Genomic DNA, 13,931 nt, shown 5'->3' on the forward strand with positions numbered 1-13,931 from the left:
GTAGGTCTCAGGGAGTCTTTGTTTTTCTCTAATGGCGCCTGGAGCAGTTCGCTCACCTCCGCAGCGAATCCTGCAGGGTTCTCCACAGCTCCAGTTCACGGGGTGTGGTGGCTGAAATAGTTCCTTTCCACTCACAGTCCCACTTGATGCGTAGTTTGTGCTTGTTGGTTGTTTTAGTTTTTTATTTTTTTCCTCCTTTCTGTTAGTTGGAGAGTGCCGACTTTGTGGGTGGGGAAGGGTAGCAGTGTTCTGAGCTTTCCTCCCTTCTAGTCCTCTTTTATGGCCACTTTCTTCTTTGGGCAGTTTGCTGGAGTCGCCCATTTATCTTCCGTGTCCCAGTTCTCATTGGGACCTGCCGCTTTTCCTCCCTATTAACTTTTTTTTAATGCAATTTAATGCATTTACTCGCAGCATTTCCTCGCCGCCATGTTGATGCGCCTCATCTGTCCTCACATAATTTTTATCACCAAGCCATTCATATGTGGAGAAACAAATTAAAAGAACAAATCCTGACAATTTTTTTTCCAGTTGTGATTGGATATACTAGGTGAGCACACCTTGCCACAGTAGAGATGATTCAGTAGATGCAGATGTTGCAAAAGCATTTTGCCTTCAATGCAATACAATCATCTTGCTTCTGATCACTGTGGCATTTTAATGATCTCATTCTGATAAGCAATTACTCCATCAAAGGAGTTAGAAAAAGGTCTTTACTTTAATACTAATTCTTAAGTCAAAAGGAGGAAATTTCTTTCCTATATTGAATTTTTTTAAGATTTATCTATTTATGCATACAAGAGCTGGGGTACAGGCCACAGATGTGGGGGGGGCGGTGACAGGATTCACCACAGACAGAATAGGGAACAGAACACGCAGAGTGACTGAAATACACTGCTGAGGGGAGCAGCGGGCGAGACAGGAGAGGTCTGCTCGCCAAGTGGGTTGCTCCCTGGCCAGCCAGGGATCGAACTCATGCTGTAGAGGCTACAGACTGCTTCATAGTGCGGTGCTTAACCCCTTGTGCCAACAGGGAGGCCCTCCTATATTGAATTGTAAAAGAGGCAAATAAGTATTCTCTCCTGATAGTGGAACTGTTTCCCTTCTCTGGTAGTCTCCAAGTGGTTTAAAAACAGTAATATTATCTCCTAAATCATAGCACCTAATAACCTATTTTTATCTAGAAAATTAGGATACACCAAATAAAGAATTGTTGGACACAAATGAAAGAAAATATTCAAGAAAATCCCAAATATTAATTTTATAATTGTGAGAGGACAATTTTGATAGCTATTGGAAGTAGAAAAGTGAATTCATTTTCTGTTTTAATGATGCATGTCAATAACCAAATACTGATCCTCTGTTTGCTGTCAGATTCATTCCTCATCTTTTCACTGCCCATTATTATATCATAGGGGGCAATATTTCATGCTTTCCTAACAATATTTCCTGTCTCCTGACAGTAGTTCAACTCATGGGAGGTAGTGGTGGAAGACTGGGGGCAGGATGGGCAGGATGGTCTCCTCCTTTGTTCTCCTCCTCTGCCCTCATCCCTTACTCATGCCCCTTTTCCTTTCTATTTTCTTCCTCTCTCCCTCCCCCTACTCCTATCTCCTATAGGTAGCAACCCCAGGAGTGGGTACTTTTCTTCCCTGGCTCTAGTTCCTTCTGAACACGACATCCCATGAAGTCCCCATCTTCCACCAGATAGACTCACTGTGGTTTAATTTCCACTAGGTGGCCTCAGATTTGGGTTCTGTTATACTACCTCTTATTTTTGTACCCCTAGTACTGCAGAGACAGAAGGTTTATGGTATGACTAGTCTCTCCATTGCCTCCCCATTTTCTCAAATGTTACATTACTTCTATAAACAATTCCGTGTATTAATTTTTTGTTTAAACTATCTGGTTTTCTCACTGCACTCCAATGACAACAAGTCTAAATCAATTTGAGCAATACTGATGAATTAATGAAAATAGAGAGACCAGATTAAGATTAGTATCATTCCTAGTATTCTGCAGTGATCAAACCACACAGTTCATTTAAGAAGAAAATGTTTTATCAGTGTTTCTATTTGGACATGAGGCAAAATAAAAGGACTGCAGGGTGTAGATATAAAAATCATCTTGTCTATTGAAAGTGTTGTCACACTGAAGAAAAAAATGACTCATTTTTGTTGTTCTGTGAGAAAGATGAAAACATTATAAATGAACATAAAAGAATATTTCAATGAATGAAAATGAATGGACTGCTTCATAAAGTTTGAGTTCTAAGTCATTAAAAAGGGACAAGCAAATGCTGCAAGGCTATATTCAGTAGAGTTCTGTACTGTGTGAAGCTGTACGAGAACAGATATATCTTTTCCACGTTGAAACATACATGGCATAGAACAACAAAAACATAAGACTTGATAAACTGGATGGCCTTAAAATTTTAAACTTCTGCTCTGAGAAAGAGAAAGAGCAGAGAATAAGGCAAGTGAATAAGACAACACACAGATGGAATAAAATATTTGCAAAAGCCATATCTGAACTTCACCTAAAGTTACAAGGAACTCTCAAAACTCAACAATAAGAAAATAAATAACCCAGGACAAAGACTTTATCAGACATTTACCAAAGAAGATATAGAGACTATAAATGAGCATATGAAAGATATTCTAATCAATGTGGAATTGTAGAAAAATGCAAATTCAAACAATGAGATACCACTATATACCTCTTAAAATAACCCAATTCAAACCACTGAAAAAAACAAATGTTGAAGAGGGTATAAAATAAGAACTCTCATTCTTTGCTGGGAGGAATGGAAATGGTACAGTCACTTTAGGAGAGAGTTTGGTGGTTTTCTACAAAACTAAACAAACCCTCATGATATGATCCAGCAAACACACCCCTTGGTATTTACCCAAGGAGTTGAAAACATGTCCTGCATGAATATCTGCATGAAACATGAACTCCTGTATGTGGATTTATAGCAGCTTTATTCATAATACCCAAAACTTGGAAGCATCTAATATGTCTTTCAGTAGGTGAATGGATAAACAGTGGTATGTCCAGACAATGGAATATTATTCAGCACTAAAATGAAATGAGTGATCAAGTGGAAATAAGATGTGGAGGAAATTTAAATGCCTATTACGCAGTGAAAGATGCCAATCTCAAAAGGCTGTGTATTTATTTTTCCAACAATATGACATTCTGGGAAAGTAAAAACTTTGGAAACAGTAAAAAGATCAGTGATTTCCAGGGGTTGGGGGCAAGACAGGGTGATGAGGTAGAGCAGTGAATGTTTTTAGGGCAGGGAACTTACTGTTTGATACTACAATTATGGATATTTGCCATTCTACATTATACATCACAAACCCACAGAACATACAACACCAAGGGAATCCTAATGCAAACTATGGACAATAACGACATATCAGTATAGGTTCATCCATCACAAGTGCACCACTCTGGGGAATGTTAATAACAGGGGAGGCTTTGCCTGTATGGGAACAGAAGATATATAGAAAAATCCTTGCACTTTCCTTTTAATTTTGTCTCACCCTAAAAAAAAATGAATTTAAAAGTACATTGCCAAACCAATGTAGGTCTCTAAAGCCAAATCAATTATAGTGGCAGGATGACGAGGCAGTGTCTCTGAATTAGTGAGGTCTAACATTTCCTCGGTTTAAAGATACTTATATAAACCAATGAAATTCAAGGCTATCCACCCATTTTGAAAGCACCTTACAGTTGGCAATTTACATTTACAAGAACACTAAGATATGGCTCATTTTATATCATTTTTCTCTCAAAAAAGACTGTCAATTTGTGGCATGCTGAATGAAAATTATCAAGAAGGCTGCTATTTCAATAGGATTGATACTCGCCCATCTGGGTAGATCCATATCACAACATCACTGATAGACATATTTTGATATAAAACCTAAATCTTGTTTTACCTCTACAGATTTTTTTTCACCTCGCTTTCTCCTTGATTTTATCCCAAGTATTTTGAAAGTGCTCCAATTTTGACACCAATCCAATTGCTGAGAACTCTAGCATAAAATGAAGAAAGACACATGAAAAGAACAGCATTAACCATATAAAACACATTCATGTCACATTTATAAGGCAAGCGGAGAAAACATACATACCCAAGATATGCAGTCTTACATGTGTAACCATCTATCTTATAAAGGAATAAATCTTTCAATTATTTTTATATATTTTATTTTAATAATAACTAGAATTATTAAAATAATTTCTATATTTCCATGATTAAAACTTATATTCCTCATGTATTATCTGTGACAAACAGCTATTTACATCTATTTTTCTTGACATATTTGTATAAATAACTTACTACTTTGGGCTCAACTCAAATAAAAATAAGGCATGTCTATATGCAACAAAATAATGATTATATGATGAAATACCCCCAAAACTCGGTGACTTAAAAATATGAGCATGTACTCAGCTTACCAGTCTTCAGTAGCTGATCAGGCTAACCTGCTGGGCTAGTCTCAGCTAGGCTCACTCACATTTTTTATGGTAAGCTGTCTGCAGTTACAGCACTGACTAAGCCATTTGACTTTCATCCCTCAGCAAGCTAGCCTGACTACATCTTAAAGGAGAGAATTTATAAGAAAAAGAGGAAATAGAAATCTGTAAGTGCTTTTCCAAGATTCCCTGGCTTCAAGAATAAACCAAACCATTGTCCAAAGATGTCATATGGCCAATCACTTAAGAAAGTACAACCAATGAGTGCAAGTGCAGCATGACTGAATAAACTGAGGCCACTGAAGACACATAAAACAAATAAAAAATATTAGGAAGTACACAGTATATAATTATACATATGTAACAACCATTGTAACAAAGGGCTAACTCCTGTTACCTGTGCTGAAAAATAGGCTAAATGTTTTTTTATTTAACAATAAATTAAAAATTCAGATACCACCTAATGTAATATTTTCCTGACTGAAATTTAAAAATACTTCATAATTAGAATTTGCAAATAAGCTTGGTTATTTACATTTACTCTACTTTATATCTTTGTAAGTGTCTTTTCATTTTTACCCAATGAATAAATAAAAAAGCAAACCCCTTTCTGTGGTTGCTGTCAGTTGCTGGAGAGACTCTGCTTGTATAGAGATGCCAACTGTTTATTTTCATGAGTCAAAAGCAAAATTTAAACACACTAAATTGTTCACTGTCCATGGTTGAATGTTTAGCAAACATAACGCAGTAACTTAAAGAAAGCTATAGACATGATTACCACTTGTTTGACACACAGAATTATTCATCATCAGCTCCTGCTTTTCATTCTATGTTCTCTTCCCACTCTTCAGGAAAAAGTGAAATTATCATTATGTAGCCATAGCTGAAAAAATTAGTAGTCATAAACCTCACCCCCTTTATCAAAAAAGTTTTCTTAAATAATTTTTTTTAATTCAGGAATAAACAATCCAAGTAGCTTTTGCATTCTGTTAAACCACAATTTTATTAAAGGTTCACATAAACCTGGACCTCTTCAAACTTCTGTTACACAGAAAGTAGACAAGTATTATTACAAATATTACTTTCCTGCCTCTTTGCAAAGAGGCTTTTTAGAGAAGACACTACAGTAGTAGATAGAAACTAAACGACAATTACATCTGAAATTTCCCTTTTGTTTTATTTTCTTGGACTCCAAAGGACACTCACACATTGGCATGAATGTCACTTGTCTCATTATGAGTAAGTATCTAAATAAATGAACACATTTTAAATCAACAAAGAGTGCAAAAGTTCAGTCTTCTGGAAAATGTTTGAAAGATACTGTGAATTTTTCCATTTACAAAAGCATTGTTGTTATTTTCCATTCTACATCTGCTGTTCCATTGAATGATTTCCCAATAACTCAGTGAATAAAGTTGTCAAATGCTACTGGTAATTTTCAAGTATCCTCTTCCTTCTCTTTTAAATAAAAAAAAATTTAATACATAGAAATGTACTTACTTCCATACGAACTTGTATTCAGATTCCAAACTATATATCCTTTTTTTTTTTTGGTGAACTTATTTTATGAAAATACAGTGCACTGGAAGTTAGGGCAATTGAATGTAAGAGAAATACAACATAGCATTTAGCTTGCATCCTTCAATCACTTAAACCCAAGAAGCTAGAATCACTTCAACCTGACTCTCACAGAGACTGCTATGAAAACTTGGCAATTTCTCTAAGCCCTAGTTTCCTCATCTGCTTATAATTTTTATAACTACAGCTATAACATAAATGTCTCAGACTGAAAAAAATCTGGAGAAAATGATTCAGTAAAGGACAGTATTCTGTGACATAGATCCCCAACTCTCTTTGTAGATGTGAATTTTGCATTTTGAATATCCCTAAAAGGAGGCACATCTATATTTCTACAATAAACAGCCACAAAACTTCCTTAGTATAAGGGCCAAAAATATAAAAGTAACAGTGTTTTTGTCCCACTGGCACAGATGCTTTAAGCTTTAAAAGAACCTCCTACTTCTTAATCCTTCTCTCCCTATTCTTGCCAAGCTCTCTGGAAATCTGAGTTTTGGACAGCCTCCAATACCACATCTCATCCATATGCCGGCCCTAGAGGAAGACATTCCGCAGGCTCTTTCCTTCACTGTATGAATGATTCATGTGTTAAGATCTTAAATACTAGCTGAACCAAGGACCTAATGGCTTGAAAACATGATCTGACGTCAAGGAAATGTGCTGTTTTAGGGGCATGCTATTAAGACTGGTTGTTTATCCTTGTTCAATCCAAAATCAAAAAGTCCTTTATTAGGCAAGCACAGGGCATGACAGCATCCCTTTTTTTGAGATCTTTCTGAGACTCACATCAGCTCTGATATCAAAGCAGGGAAACACATTTTTGCTGACAATAATATATTTAAGTTTTCACTAGAAAAAGTAAGTGGAGAGTTAATGCAATTAATTTCCTCCAAGACAAGTACATTGTACTGAAAAATCATTTTCACCACCTACAGCATGATCAGAAAATAAAATGCCAACAGGAAGAGGTTGATAATTACAAGAAGAGAGTGGGCATCTGGCAATGGTCAAACTAGAGCGCATGTCCAGTACGAAAGGAGGCGGCCCCTGCTCAGCTACAGTGCCATGGTTTTAAATGAGCACGTGGAATCAGAGATGTCAGAGCTTCCAGAACTTGAATAGAAGCCATAAATCTTTACAGTTATGTGAAATCACCCAATTTTAATTGTTGGCAATAAATTCAGACAAAGGTGAACACTGTATAAGCCAAACCTGCACATCTGTAGGCCAGATTTGGCCTGTACTGCCAACTTTGCAGCCTTTAACCTACAGCTTTACTTCCTATTATTTCATTTAAATGTGTTTTAAATAATTTAGATAAAAATAAAATGCAATTCAGATTCTTCAAAAAGTCAGTAAAACTCTGTTACAAGACTATAAAGTGGTAAGAAAATAATTTCACTTTATGGAACAGGGAACGAGCTCAGGTTGTCAGAGATAGATGGTTATGAGTTAAAATCCTAGCTCACCTATCTACTAATTGTGGGAAGTAGAGAATGTTACCTAAACTCTTCAAACTTCAGTTTGTAAAATGGCAATAATAAAATTCATTTCATGTGGTTATTGTAAGATAATGTGCCATTTACATGATTTACTTTGTTCCATAGTTCCCAGCATATTTTAAGAATTTAAGTGCTAACCATACATTTTTGCACAATTTCCATGACTATTTTAATAATAAAACTAAATAGATGATTAAGGAAAATAATAATAACAATATTTGTTGAACCCTTACCAAATAATAGACACATTTTTAGTTCTAATATTTTTAATCATTAAAGCAATCCTGAGCAGTAGTTGTATTTTTAACTCCACTTTACACACAAAAAATGGGCCACCACCAAATATGGCTAATTAACATACTCAAGAACACACAAATAATAAAGGGACCAGTAGAGGCAGGACAGGATTTAAACAAAGGCTGCCTGCCTTTAGCATCTGAAGTCCTGGCCATTATACTAAATTTGAAAGTATGCTATATTCAAACTAATCTTCAATTTTTTCCAAGTTATAAAGGTCTTGGTATTGGAAAAGGCATTTCAAGAAAGAGGAAATGTACTCTTCTGACTGCAAAAGACCATCCCAAGCAATCAGGTATAAATATTTCTTTTTTTAAACTTGACAAAAAATCCAGATATATTCTGAAAATCGCATGATAACCTCTGGATGTCAATATCTTTTCCTATTATGTATTTGCATGACTTTAAATCACTCACCTGGATGAAAATTAGAGCATTCTTTGTATGAGTAATTTGTACTTAGTTATTAAGAAGATTTTGATAATAATCATACATAATTAGTTTTATTTAGAAAAAAAGCAGAGGATCCTGCAAAAAAGCATAGATTGCATATACTGACAGCAGATAAGAAAGCCTTTTTAACTTAAATCCAATAATTTATCGTTCTAAAAACAGAATAGCCAGCTTTCATTTTTCTATAATTTTTCTTTCTATCAGAACCTCAACTCTACTCAGTTGGAAGATGAGCTCATCTCCAGTTACAGAAGTGGGTCCTGGTTCATCCCCAAATTACTTTCTCTTGATGTTCCCTGCTGACTTAGAGGCAGGCACATGACCTGAGTTGACAGTCTGGGAAAGATTTGCATTCTGTACTTGACAGAAAAGATTTGTCTCTGGTTCCCACTGGCTGAGAACAAGATCTGTATAGACAATTGACCCAGGAAACTTCTTTTGCAACTATAAGAAGCACAGGAATCATGCAGAGCAGAAAGAATAGAGGTTTTTTTTTCCATGAAACTATTGATTCATTCGAGTCCACTGATATGTCGCTTTTTTCTTCTGTATGATAATAAATCACCATGTTATCATCAGGAATTTTTGTTACTAGTAGTTAAAATCATTCTATGTGATGAACTGATTTCTCATACTATATGATTAATAAATAGTTGGAGAATTTTAAATCATTCCGTATATTTGTTCATTCTATTAACTCTGCCATGGCAAGCCAAACAATTCAGATCCTAATGCTATGGCCCAGTAACCACTTCTATCTTATGGTATGAGGTGGTCATAGTACCTAAAAAGAGTCCAAATAGCATCTGCAAAGAGAGGCTACTAAAACTTTCAATCTTAGCCAGAGAAGGGAAGTTTTCTACCATTCAAATTGATACAACCAGGGCCTTCCTGGTGACGCAAGGGGTTAAGATGTAGCCTATGAAGTTGTCTGCAGCCTCTACAACACGAGATCGATCCCTTGGCTGGCCAGGGAGAAACCCACATGGCACAGCAGACCTCTCCTGCCTTGCCCACTGCTCCCCTCAGCAGTGTACTTCAGTTAATCTGCCTGTTCTGTTTCCACCCTGTCTGGGGTGAATCCTTTCACCACCACCCCCACATCTCTGGCCTGTACCCCAGCTCTTATATGCATAAATAAATAAATCTTTATTAAAAAAAATGGATACAACCAGAGACAGGGAGGGCCCCATCAGGATCTCAACAAAACTGTGTGGAACTGAGAAAGGGCTGTTCCTGCAGTCAGAGGTGAGCTGAAACCCCACAGGAGCCGGGCCCTACCAGTGCCATGAGACGGAGCCCAGAGGGGGATCCAGCCACTGCTGGGGCAGACAACACACACAGGGTAGTGTTCCCCAAGCATGCCATCTTTAAGACAGGGAGATTCAAGTCCAGACCTCACCAAAACTGTCAGAGCTTCCGACATCCCAGAAGGAGCTCACCAAAGAGATGCTAGCCAAAACTAGAAGTGTCCCAACAGTGTCCCAACACACAGGACAAATCAGAAAACAAGCAGTACGGAGAAGAAAAACTACAAGCAATCAGGCAAGCCCTCAGGGAAAGGACACACCGCAAATGAAAATCAACTACAAGACTGCAACAACAGTGACTTGGAAAAACTTCTGAACCTTCCTGACAGAGAATTTAAAATTGCCATGGTTAGAAAACTGAAAGAAGTCGAAAATGATATGGGAAAAATAATCAACAATCAGAAGAATGAAACTGAGTCCTTAAAGAGGGAAGTGAAAGAAATGCAGGAGATGAAAGAATTAATGGAGGAGCTAAAGAACTCTGGGAAAAGCAATGAAAGCAGAACAGATGTAATGGAAGAATGAATAAGTACTCTCAAAGACATAGAAATAAAAAGAACCAAAACAGAAAAGGAAAGAGAAGTAGGATAGAAAAAGATTGAAGACAGACTTCGGGAACTATCTGACTCCATGAGAAAAGGAAATAAAAGAGTCATAGGAATCCCAGAAAGAGAGGAGAGAGACCTAGGAACAGAGAAAATAATTCAAGGAAATAATCGAAGAGAACTTCCCAAACATGAAGAAGGAGCTGAAAATAGACATACAAGAAGCAAGAACACCAAACTTCCATGATGAAAGGAAAACTACAGCAAGGCATATAATAGTAAAGCTCCCAAGAATCCAAGACAATGAAAAAATAATGAAGCTGACAAGAGGGAATAAACAGATAACATACAAAGGAAAAACAATCAGGCTGACATCAGTCTTCTCTGAAGAAACACTATGGGGCAAGGAGAGAGTGGAGGGACATAGTCAAAAAACTCCAAGACAACAAATGCCAACCAAGAATACTTTATCCCACAAAGCTTTCCTTCCTCTATGAAGAAAGAATAAGGACCTTCCCAAACAAACAGAAACTCCAGAATTTCATCATGACTCAACCCCCACTCCAAAAAAGACTACAAAGATTCCTAAAAATGGATCCAACAGAGGGATGAATAAGAATGAAACAAGACAAAAAATAAAACCACAGAAAAGGCAAAATGGCAAATACAAATGCTAACATATCAATATTAACTATAAATGTAAAAGGACTAAACTCCTCAATAAAAAGACAGAGTCATAGCCTGGATTAAGAAACAAAACCCAACCTTTTATTGTCTCCAGGAAACACATCTAACTACAAATGATAAAAATAAACCGAAAGTGGGCCTCTCCTGGTGGTGCAGGAAGTTGAGCACCACGCTGTGAAGCTGTCTGCAGCTTCTGCAGCGCAGGTTAGATCTCGGCTGGCCGGGAGAGTCCCACATGGCGCAGCAGACCTCTCCTGCCTCACCCACTGCTCCCCTCACCAGTGTATTTTGTCACACTGCCTGTTCTGTTCCCCACTCTGTCTCTGGTGAATCCTCTCACCCTGCCACGCATCTGGACTGTACCCTGGCTCTTGTATAAATAAATAAATAAATAATATAAAAAAAGACTATTTACAAAAAAAATAAATAAACTGAAAGTAAAAGGATGGAAAACAATCCTACAAGCAAATGGACCAAAAAAGAAAGCAGGAACAGCTATACTTATATCAGATAAAACAGATTTCAAACTCAAAAAGGTAAAAAGAGACTCAGATGGTTACTACATTATGATCAAGGGACAATACATCAAGAAGACATAACACTCATTAACATATACTCACCAAATGAAGGTGCACCAAACTACATCAGACAACTATTATCATCTCTGAAAACAGACATCAGAGAAAGTATGTATGTAGTAGGAGACTTCAACACACCACTATCAACAATGGATAGATAAATGAGACAAAAAAATAAGTAAGGACAGTAAAGCTCTAAACAAGCATTGAGACCTCTTGGGCTTAACAGACATCTATAGAACACTACACCCAAAAATATCTGAGTACACATTTTTCTCAAGTGCACATGGATCATTCTCCAGGATCGAGCACATACTGGGACACAAAACAAACATCAACAGATACACTAAGATTAAAATCATACCAAACATCTTCTCTGACCACGAAGGCATCAAATTAGAAATAAAACATAAAAAGAAGGCAAGGAACCCTCCTACCTCCTGGAGATTGAAACCCACACTACTATAAGATCACTGGACTAATGAGGAGATCAAAGAAGAAATTAAAAAATAGTTTGAGTTGAACTCAAGAAGGACACCAATTTCCTAAATGTATGGGATGCAGCAAAAGCAGTAATAAGAGGAAAATATATAGCAATAGAGGCTCACATCAAGAAACAAGATAGAACTCAAAGAAATAACCTAATCTCACAGCTCAAAGAACTAGAAAAAAGAAAACCAAACAACAAAAAAAAAAACCCAAAACCAGTAGAAGAAAGGAAATAATACAAATCAAAGCAGAAATAAATGAAATAGAAACTAAAAAAAAATCCAAAAGATCAATGAAACCAAAAGTTGGTTCTTTGAAAAACTAAGTAAAATAGACAAACCCCTAGCCAGGCTCACAAAGGAAAAATGAAAGAAAGCACAAATAAATAGCATCACAAACGAAAGAGGAGAAATCTCAACAGACACAGCAGAAATCAGAAGAATAATCAGACACTACTATGAACAGTTACATGCAAACAAGTTCAACAATCTAGAAGAGATGGACAAATTCCTACAACTTTAAAATCACCCAAAGCTAGATAAAGAATTAGAATACCTAAACAGCCCAATTACAAGCAGTGAAATTGAAATGGTAATCAAAACCCTCCCCAAAAACAAAAACCCAGGACCAGATGGATTTATATGAATTCTACCAAACATTCAGAAACAAACTAGTGCCTATCCTTCACAAACTCTTTCAAAAAATTGAGAAGGATGGGATAATACCAAACATGTACTATGAAGCCAATTTCACACTAATACCAAAACTGAAGAAAGACAACACAAAAAAAGAAAACTACAGGCCAATCTCTCTAATGAACATTGATGCAAAAATCCTCAATAAAATTTTAGCTAACAGAATCCAACAATGTATCCATAAGATTATTCACCATGACCAAGTAGGATTTATTCCACGGTCACAAAGATGGTTCAACATCTGAAAATCCATCAATGTAATCCAACACATCAACAATAAAGGAATATAAAAACCATATGATAATATCAACAGATGCTGAAAAAGCTTTCAACAAAGTACAACACCCATAATGGTAAAGGCTCTTAAAATTCAGAGGATACAAGGAACATACCTCAACATCATAAAGGCCATATATGACAAGCCCATAGCCAATATCATTCTCAATGGTGAAAAGTTGAAAGCATTACCATTAAGATCTGGAACAAAACAAGGATGTCCACTCTCACCACAGCTTTTCAACATAATACTGAAAGTCCTAGCCAGAGCAATAAGACAAGCGAAAGACATATGAGGAATCCAAATAGGGAAGGAAGAAGTAAAACTATCACTATTCACAAATGATATGATAATATATATATAGAGAGAACCCAAAAAACTCCACAGAAAAACTAATCAAACTAATCAATCAGTTTAGTAAAGTAGCAGGGTACAAAATCAACACACAAAAATCAGTAGCCTTCCTATACACAAACAATAAATCTGAAGAAGAAGAAATCAAGAAAACATCCCTTTTATTATTGAAACAAAAAAAAAATCAAATACTTGGGAACAAAAATAACAGAAAGAGGTAAAGGACCTACACAAAGAAAACTACAAAACACTGTTAAAAGAAATAGAAGAAGACACAAAGAAATATAAAGACATCCCCTGCTCATGGATTGAAAGAATTAACATTATCAAAATGGCCAACCTACCAAAAGCAATTTACAGATTCAATGCTATTCCAATAAAAATTTCAATGACATTCTTCAATGAAATAGAACAAGTATTCATAAAATTCATATGGAGCCACCAAAAACCCTGACTAGCCCACGCTCTCCTGAAAAAAAGGAAGGGAATGAAAATATCACACTCCCCAGACTTCAAACTATACTACAAAGCCATAATAAGCAAAACTGCATGATACTGGAACAAGAACAGACACATGGACCAATGGAACCAAATAGAAAATCCAGAAATAAACCCACAGATTTACGGTCAACTAATCTTTGACAAAGGAGCAAAGAATATGCAACGGAGCAAAGAATG

The sequence above is a fragment of the Talpa europaea genome (assembly GCF_964194135.1).
Source record: "Talpa europaea genome assembly, chromosome: 1".
NCBI lineage: Eukaryota > Metazoa > Chordata > Mammalia > Eulipotyphla > Talpidae > Talpa > Talpa europaea.